At 39.6% G+C, this 9002-nt stretch overlaps 1 pseudogene; it reads left to right on the top strand.

Moving 5' to 3' along the window:
- The first annotated feature begins 1276 nt into the window (after positions 1-1276).
- LOC102185820 lies at positions 1277-3090 on the top strand (annotated as a pseudogene).
- The last annotated feature ends 5912 nt before the right edge of the window (positions 3091-9002 follow it).

The following is a 9002-nucleotide window of genomic DNA, read 5'->3' as shown; positions in this document are numbered from 1 at the left end:
CCTCACAGACCATTTAGTTAAAAATTACTTAAAAAAATATTACTTTGGTGGGGGAAAACAAGAGTACAGATAGTACCACAAAGTATAAAATAATGCAAAAACCAGCTTATATGAATGTGTTGACTATTGACAATGTCACTGTTAAGAATAAAATGAAATTAGTTTTGAGGTATTTTCTAATGCAGGCTGAAGATTTAAAAAAGTGGAAAAAAAAACTATAGACATGTGAATTCAGTATTGACTCAATCTATTCTATTCATAGTCTGATAAATTAACTGATATTTAAAATGGCTACATTATATTCATAAAATATCCAAGGTCAAGGTTAGTATTTTAAGTTCTAAAACAACATGTTTACAGTGGCCCGAAGCTGCATATGGTAAAACTACTTCTGGAAAATGTAGTTAACATGGGCCTAGCTATATTTTTATTAACTCTAAACTTACTTCTAGATGAAAAATAAGCTGTCTACTCTGAAAATATCACTAATTTCCACCAATTCCATTTTCAGGATACTAACAGAACTTTATAATAAAACACTTCCAACATAAAAATGTACATAAGAAAGATTATTTTTAAAAAAAGTTTAAAATAAAACCTGCTATCAGTTTAAAAAAAGAATTCATTTAAAAATTAGTTGAAAAAAATACACCTAGAGTACCATTCCAAAGAAAAAACTTTTTATGACTTCAGTGACACATTATTATTAAGCAATAGCAGTATTAAACACCTCTATATGTTTCAAAATACTGTTGACAATTTGCTTTTTTTTTTAACATTGCATTAGGTGCCATTGAAGAGACTCTTGTTCTCTGAGAGCCAGTTTCCTTGTTATTGCAGGAGATACTGTCAGGCAGGACACTTACAGTTGTGTAGGCAGTGCTGAAATAAATACTGTGATACCAAATACTGCTGACGTCTGAAGGGACCTCCTGTCGCACAGGGTGACAGTTACACGTCTAAAGAGTCACTCCAATCAGTCACAGTTACTAAGCTGCTTTTCAGTGTACTAGATTCATCCTGAGGTCCTTCTCCCTTCGGCCTTTTCAGGTTAGTTGCACCCCAGGCATTGGCACTTGAGCAGCATTAGACTCATTGTTCACAGGTGGAGGAGGTTCCTTTTCTCTCCCAACTCTTCTCTGCATAGATTTCTCTTCCTCTAGGGATAATATGTCCCAGTCGTCATCATCCACATCTGTACACTTTAAATCTTTTAGTTCTTTTTTGATGAACACGTCAGCAACATTAACCCCACCACCTGGCTTATTCCCTGCCCTTCTTCTAGTTCCGCCTGCGACTGGAGAGCGTGGACTGGCGGTGGCTGAACACCATCGACACGGACAAGGTGGCTGGCACCGTGGACGTGCTCATGCTACAGGAGAACATCACCTTCTGCAAGCTGGAGGACGAGAAATATCCAAGCTGCCAGTCGTGGGTGGACAAGGTGCTGCTAAAGCTCATCCGCCTGGAGCAGCTCACGCACCTCTCAGCTGTACGACCTGGAGGAGCGGCTGTGCTCGAGCCTGGCTGGGGGCGAGCAGAGCAAGAAGCTCCTCCCCAAGCAAGCGGGCAAGATCAAGCCGCTCAAGGAAGAGTGTAAACTCAGAAAGAAGTTGATCTCTGCTCCTGCTGCTGCTAAGTTGCTTCAGTCATGTCCAACTCTGTGCGACCCCATAGACAGCAGCCCACCAGGCTCCCCTGTCCCTGGGATTCTCCAGGCAAGAACACTGGAGTGGGTTGCCATTTCCTTCTCCAATGCATGAAAGTGAAAAGTGAAAGTGAATTTTCTCAGTCGTGTCCGACTCCTAGCGACTCCATGGACTGCAGCCCACCAGGCTCCTCCGTCCATGGGATTTTCCAGGCAAGAGTACTGGAGTGGGGGTGCCATTGAGAAGAGCAAGAAGCTCCTCACCAAGCAAGCGGGCAAGATCAAGCTGCTCAAGGAAGAGGGTAAACGCAGGAAGAAGTTGATCTCTACCCAGCAGCAAATGATAGAGGCCAAAGCCAGCTATTACCAGTGCCATTTTTGTGACAAGGCCTTTATGAGCCAAGCTTTCCTACAAAGTCATATTCAGTGCTGCCACCCTGAAGAGTCGCATCTTGAGTATAAGACAAGGGCACAGATGGACAAGCTCCAAAGTGAGATCAACATGTTGAAGGAGCAGCTGCAGCTTACCAAGTCTCAGCTAGAGGCAGCACAGCATGTGCACGCAGTCAAGTTCTCTAAGGAATATGAAATGCAGAAAACAAAAAAGGAAGAATTTTTGAAGTTATTTGATAGGTGGAAAGAAGAAGAAAAGGAGAAACTAGTTGATTAAATAGAAAAAGTCAAATAAATGTTTATGAAGGAGTTTAAAGGACTGACTTCTAAGAACTCAACATTAGAATATGAATTGTTGGAAATCAAGAAGCCCAATATGCAGATCAAGCCTACCACAGGCATGCTAAAAGATGCACATGAGTTTAAAGAAGAACGTCCTCAGCATCCCCATGATTTCCAAAATGTGATGCAGCTATTTGACAGTCAGGAAAGCAAGTGGACAGTTCATGTTCAAGCTCTTCCTCAAGAACACAAGAAAGAAAAGAGCTGGTTCCTGTCACATAGAGAGAAACTTCGAACCTCAATGATATATGATCAAAATACATGTAATGTCTTCTACAAGAAAAGGATAGAAGAGCTAGGACAGAGATTCCAGGAGCAGAACAAGCTGATCATCACTCAGAGACAGCAGATTAAAGAGTTCACCACTAAATCATTAAACAGTGACAGTGAACCCAAAGAGAATTTTTTAACCTGGCAGACTTTTGAATCTAAGCCAACTGCCCCAATGGTATCTATGAATGCCCCAGTCCCCCAGACACTGGATGCGAAGTCAAGGCTAACAATGGCACATGTAAGGGAAAATGAACAGAAATTAAATGACAACTAGATACATACAAAGAAAACTGAAGAATAAGCCTTCCCTCACCAAGGAAATAACTGTTTTGGAGCAGAATTTGGTGGAGAAACTGGAAATCTTGGGGATTAATACAAATATACTTGGTATTCTGAGTGATCACTTGAATAGAGGGCTAAGCACTGTGGATTGAGAATATCCACTGGAAATGGAAATAGCAACCAACTTCAGTATTCTTGCCTGGAAAATCCCTTGGACAGAGGAGCCTAGGGGGCTACAGTCTATGAGATCACAAAGAGTTGGATATCACTTAACGAATAAACAACAACAGCAGCAGTACCATTTGAGTTTGATTGTTAATCTAAGATCAAAAGATGTTAAACGCAGGAACTTTCTTTGTCTCCATATACCAATTTCTCCAAACTATTCTGTAGAAGTAGGTATTAATCCTATAGTTTTGCTTCATCACAATTTCTTGCTTTAACTATTATTTTTGTTTGTTTTTTAGTAACAAAGAGTGAATTTACCAGATTTTCTTTGATATTTTCCTATGATGATCTTATGATCTGTTCTTATTTAATAGAACAGTTACTTTGGGCTTAAGTAATCCCAGAAAGACAGTGCATACCTTTGGGCTAATAGTTAATGTTCCTTCTATAGTCAACAAGAGTCTGAAATGCAGTATTTGGGTGTAATCTCCAAAATGACAGAATGATCTCTGCTTGTTTCCAAGGCAAATCATGCAATATCACAGTAATCCAAGTCTATGCCCTGACCAGTAAAGCTGAAGAAGCTGAAGTTGAATGGTTCTATGAAGACCTACAAGACCTTCTAGAATTAATACCCCGCCAAAGATGTCCTTTTCATTATAGGGCACTGGAATGAAAAAGTAGAAAGTCAAGAAATACCTGGAGTAACAGGCAAATTTGGCTTGGAGTACAGAATGAAGTAGGGCAAAGACTAACAGAGTTTTGCCAACAAAATGCACTGGTCTTAGCACACACCCTCTTCCAACAACGAAAGAGAAGACTCTGCACATGGACATCACAAGATGGTCAATACCGAAATCCCAAATTGATTATACTCTTTGCAGCCAAAGATGGAGAAGCTTTATACAATCAGCAAAAATAAGACTGGGAGCTGACTGTAGCTCAGATTATGAAATCCTTATTGCCAAATGCATACTTAAATTGACGAAAGTAGGGAAAACCACTAGACCATTCAGGTATGACCTAAATAAAACCCCTTATGACTATACAGTGGAAGTGAAAAGCAGATTCAATGGATTATATCTGAAAGACAGAGTGCCTGAAGAACTATGGATGGAGGTTCATGACATTGTACAAGAGGCAGTGATCAAGATCATCCCCAAGAAAAGGAAAACAAGAGGCAAAATGGTTGTCTGAGGAGGCCTTACAAATAGCTGTGAAAAGAAAAGTGAAAGGAAAAAGAGAAAAGGAAAGATAAACCCATTTGAATGGAGAGTTCTAAAGAATAGCAAGGAGAGATAAGAAACTCTTCCACACTGATCAATGCAAAGAAATAGAGGAAAACAATACATTGGGAAAGATTAGAGATCTCTTCAAGAAAATTAGAGATATCAAGGGAATTTTTCATGCAAAGATCGGCACAATAAAGGACAGAAGTGGTAATGGTATGGACAAACAGAAGCAGAAGATATTAAGAAGAGGTGGCAAGAATACACAGAAGAACTATACAAAAAAGATCTTCACGACCCAGATAACCACAATAGTGTGGTCACTCACCTAGAGCCAGACATCCTGGAATGTGAAGTCAAGTAGGCCTGAGGAAGGATCGCAATGAACAAAGCTAGTGGAGGTGATGGAATTCCAGTTGAGCTATTTCAAATCCTAAAAGATGGTGCCGTTAATGTGCTGCACTCAATATGCCAACAAATTTGGAAAATTCAGCAGTGGCCACAGGACTGGAAAAGGACAGCTTTCACTCAAATCCCTAAGAAAGGCAATGCCAAAGAATTCTCAAACTACCACACAATTGCACTCATATCACATGCTAGCAAAGTAATGCACAATAGTCTCCAAACCAGGCTTCAACAGTACATGAACTGCGAACTCCTTGATGTTCAAGCTGGATTTAGAAAAGGCAGAGAAACCAGAGATCCAGATGCCAACATTCGTTGATTCATCAAAACAGCAAGAGAGTTACAGAAAAACATCTACTTCTGCTTTATAGACTATGCCAAACGTTTGACTGTGTGGATCACAACAAACTGGAAAATTCTGAAAGAGATGGGAATACCGGAACACCTGACCTGCCTCCTGAGAAATCTCTATGCAGGTTAAGAAACAACAGTTAAAACTGGACATAGAACAACAGACTGGTTCCAAATAGGGAAACAGTACTTCAAGGCTGTATATGCAGAGCACATCAAGTGAAATGCTGGACTGAATGAAGCACAAGCTGGAATCAGGATTGCCAGAAGTAATATCACTAACCTCAGATATGCAGACGACAACACTCTTATGGCAAAAAGCAAAGAAGAACTAAAGAGCCTCTTGATGAAAGTGAAAGAAGAAAGTGAAAAAGTTGGCTTAAAACTCAACATTCAGAAAACTAATATTATGCCATATGTTCCCATCACTTCATGGCAAATAGATGGGGAAACAGTGGAAACAGTGACAGACTATATTTTCCAGCTCCAAAATCACTGCAGATGGTGACTGCAGCCATGAAATTAAAAGAGGCTTGCTCCTTGAAAGAAAAGCTATAATAAACCTTGATAGCATATTAAAAAGCAGAGGCATTACTTTGCCAACAAAGGTCCATCTAGACAAAGCTATGGTTTTTCCAGTAGTCATGTATAGATGTGAGAGTTGGACTATAAAGAAAGTTGAGCAGCAAAGAACTGATGCTTTTTGAACTGTGGTATTGAAGAAGACTCTTGAGTCACTTGGACAGCAAGGAGACTCAGCCAGTCCATCCTAAAGGCAATCTGTCCTGAATATTCATCGGAAGTACTGATGCTAAAGCTGAATCTCCAATATTTTGGGCCACCTGATTTGAAGAATTTACTAATCTGAAAAGACCCTGATGATGAGAAAGACTGAAGGTGGGAGGAGAAGGGGATGACAGAGGATGAGATGGTTGGATGGCATCACTGATTCAGTGGACATGAGTTTGAGTAAACCCCAGGAGTGGTGAACTGTGAACTTCCAGATGTTCAAGCTGGTTTCAGAAAAGGCAGAGGAACCAGAGATCAAATTGCCAACATCTGCTGGATCATCAAAAAGCAAGACAGTTCCAGAAAAACATCTATTTCTGCTTTATTGACTATGCCAAAGCCTTTGACTGTGATGATCACAATAAACTGTGGAAAATTCTGAAAGAGATGGGAATACCAGACCACCTGACCTGCCTCTTGAGAAACCTATATGCAGTTCAGGAAGCAACACTTAGAACTGAACATGGGACAATAGACTGGTTCCAAATAGGAAAAGGAGTACGTCAAGGCTGTATATTGTCACCCTGCTTGTTTAACTTATATGCAGAGTACATCATGAGAAACGCTGGGTGGAAGAAGCACAAGCTGGAATCAAGATTGCCGGGAGAAATATCAATAACCTCAGATATGCAGATGACACCACCCTTATGGCAGAAAGTGAAGAGGAACTAAAAAGCCTCTTCATGAAAGTGAAAGAGGAGAGTGAAAAAGTTGGCTTAAAGCTCAACATTCAGAAAACGAAGATCATGGCATCTGGTCCCATCACTTCATGGCAAGTGTATTGGGAAACAGTGGAAACAGTGTCAGACGTCAATTTTTTTGGCTCCAGAATCACTGCAGATGGTGACTGCAGCCATGAAATTAAAAGATGCTTACTCCTTGGAAGGAAAGTTATGACCAACCTAGATAGCATATTCAAAAGCAGAGACATTACTTTGCCAACAAAGGTCTGTCTAGTCAAGGCTATGGTTTCTCCCAGTGGTCATGTATGGATGTGAGAGTTGGACTGTGAAGAAAGGCTGAGTGCCGAAGAATTGATGCTTTTGAACTGTGGTTTTGGAGAAGACTCTTGAGAGTCCTTGGACTGCAAGGAGATCCAACCGGTCCATTCTGAAGGAGATCAGCCCTGGATTTCTTTGGAGGAAATGAATGCTGAAGCTGAAACTCCAGTACTTTGGCCACCTCATGTGAAGAGTTGACTCATTGGAAAAGACTCTGATGCTAGGGAGGGATTAGGGGCAGGAGGAGCAGGGGACGACAGAGGATAAGATGGCTGGATGGCATCATTGACTCAATGGACATGAGTTTGAGTGAACTCCGGGAGTTGGTGATGGACAGGGAGGCCTGGTGTGCTGCGATTCATGGGGTCACAAAGAGTCGGACACGACTGATTGACTGAACTGAACTGAACTGAGGAGGCCTTGGTGCTGCAGTCCATGAGTTGCAAAGATTTGAACATGACTGAGCAACTGAACTGAACTAAAATGAACTATAATCTTCTGTGTACCCTCAGTTTCTTTTCTGAATTGATAGAGGAAGACAAAAAGATGTGATTTCTTCATAACATTGTATAACTTCATATAATAATTTATAAAGAAATCCAGAAATATTTACATGATTTCGGGTCAGTTTCTGAATAATATGGCCTAATGTCGTCGTGTATGCTTTAAAAATTGGGTATTTCAGTCTCATAGTTACAACTCAGAAATGATACAGACAAAATGCTTTGGTAATTTCTTATTATATTAAGATTTTGTATCAGATATTAGAGTAAAACATAAAGAACTGATATAATTTAAATTATATTATATATATATAGTTAGATTAGCCCACATTCCTCTAATTACTATCATCCTTTGTCCAGTAAAATCAAAGAGAAAATTCAATCAAAGGAACATTCTCTGGAGTGTAATTCATAATAAAATCTATTTTTCTGTTTCTATCTTAAAGAAAAAAAACATAGCCACAGAAGATGAGATATTCAAGTCTACTTACTGGAACGCAGTAATAGAATAAGCATGGAAACCAGATTAAAAAAGCTTTTAAAACTATAGTCATTTTTCTTCATTATTTTTTAATGTAATACCAAGGAATAGATTTAGTTTTCGCAATGGTGAATTATTAAAACTAAGGGAAGTTAAAGTTCTCTCTTGATAATGGGTGTGTGTATTCTCTTTCAGCAAAATGAGTCCAACTCTGCTACAATTTCTCCAGGTACACACCAACTTTGAAGGACCAGGTAGGTTGCTTTAATTATTTTTCCTATTCTTTTTTCATCCTATGTGCACCCTGTCTCTTTTCCTTTTTGTTTTTCTTTGGTTTTTGTCTCTATGGCATTGTTATTTTTTAAAGTGGTACTATATAAAAAGTTATACTTTTAAAAACTTAAGAAAGTCAACTGAGGAATGTTAATTGGAAGGATTGATGGTGAAGCTCCAGTACTTTGGTGACCTGATGCAAAGAGGTGAGTCACTGGAAAACCCTAATACTGGGAAAGAATGAGGCAAAAGGAGTAGGGGGTGACAGAGAATGAGATGGTTAGATAGCATGACAGACTCAGTGGATGTGAATTTGAGCAATTTCCAAAGATAGTGGAGGAGAGAGGAGGCTGTGATGCTGTAGTCCACAGTCACAGAATCAGAAATGACTTAGCAACTGAAAAACAACCACAACTAAAATGTAATATTGATTTTGAAGCAAGTAGAGAAAGTGAAAGAAGGTGTTAGTCATTCAGTCATGTCTGACTCTTTGTGACCCCATGGACCATAGCCAGCCAGGCTCCTCTGTTCTATGTGAGAATACTGGAATCGGTAGCCATTCCCTTCTCCAGGGGATCTTCCTGACCCAAGGATGCAATCTGTGTCTCTTGGTTTCTTGCATTGGCAGGCAGATACTTTACTGTCTGAGCCACCAGGGAAGCACATAAATAAAGAATAGTGTTTCAAATAAATGTAAAATATATAAAGCACTAAGGAATATTAAATATTTGGAGAAGTAGAAATCTGACAACACATGTTCTTGAAGGAAAAGAAACTGTTTGCTCTAATCACATTTTTAAGTTTATAGCAAAAAAAAGATGAAAATAAAATATTTCAAGAAGGTCTTGCTCTACAGCATCTGGG

This window comes from Capra hircus, unplaced genomic scaffold, assembly GCF_001704415.2.
Source record: "Capra hircus breed San Clemente unplaced genomic scaffold, ASM170441v1, whole genome shotgun sequence".
In the NCBI taxonomy this organism is placed as follows: Eukaryota; Metazoa; Chordata; class Mammalia; order Artiodactyla; family Bovidae; genus Capra; species Capra hircus.
This window is presented reverse-complemented; position numbering and strand designations above follow the sequence as displayed.